The sequence below is a fragment of the Pediculus humanus genome, genomic scaffold, assembly GCF_000006295.1.
Source record: "Pediculus humanus corporis 1103172107688 genomic scaffold, whole genome shotgun sequence".
Taxonomy (NCBI): Eukaryota; Metazoa; Arthropoda; class Insecta; order Psocodea; family Pediculidae; genus Pediculus; species Pediculus humanus.
Window position 1 is genome coordinate 82,876 of NW_002987295.1, and position 737 is coordinate 83,612.

Genomic DNA, 737 nt, shown 5'->3' on the forward strand with positions numbered 1-737 from the left:
GTATGTTGTAACGGTTTTATAATTATCCGACATATAAAATAATTCAAGTTTTTTTTATCTTTTTTTTCTTCTTCTTCTCTCTTATCGTTTTATTTTATTTTATTAATAAAATAAAAGACAAAATGAAGAAGAAGATGAACCCGGCAAAACGCCTACGTAAAAAATTTAAGTTATTCGTTTTTAAATTAAAAAAAAAAAAATTCAACCGCGCCGTAGTTTTCCAAAAAAATTTTCTAATATTTTTTTTTTAATTATTTACAAAAATTTGAAAAATTTCCTTTTTTTTTTTTTGAAAAATGACTGGAAATATAAAATCCGACGTTTAATAATAATATTAATATTTTATAATTCCAAAAAAATTTTTTTAAAATTTCAAACGTTAGAATCCTGATTTTTATAACCGCAGAGTTTTTTAAAACGACATGTTGTGTGTGTGTGCGCGCGTGAATGTGGACATTAAATATGTATTACACCGTGTTTAAAGAAGTTGTAATTTAAAAAATTATTATTATTATTTATTTATTTATATTTAAATTTAAATAATTTTTAAAAATGTATGTGTAAATAATAATTAAGTTATTATTAATTAACGGGTAAGTAATTAACTACGTAACTTATTAACTTTTTTTTTTTTTTTTATTATAACCTAAACTGGTTAAATAATGTGTGTTCGTCGCCGTTACAAGTATTCCATTTGCCAAAATAATAATAATTTATTACATTAATAAAAAAAAAAA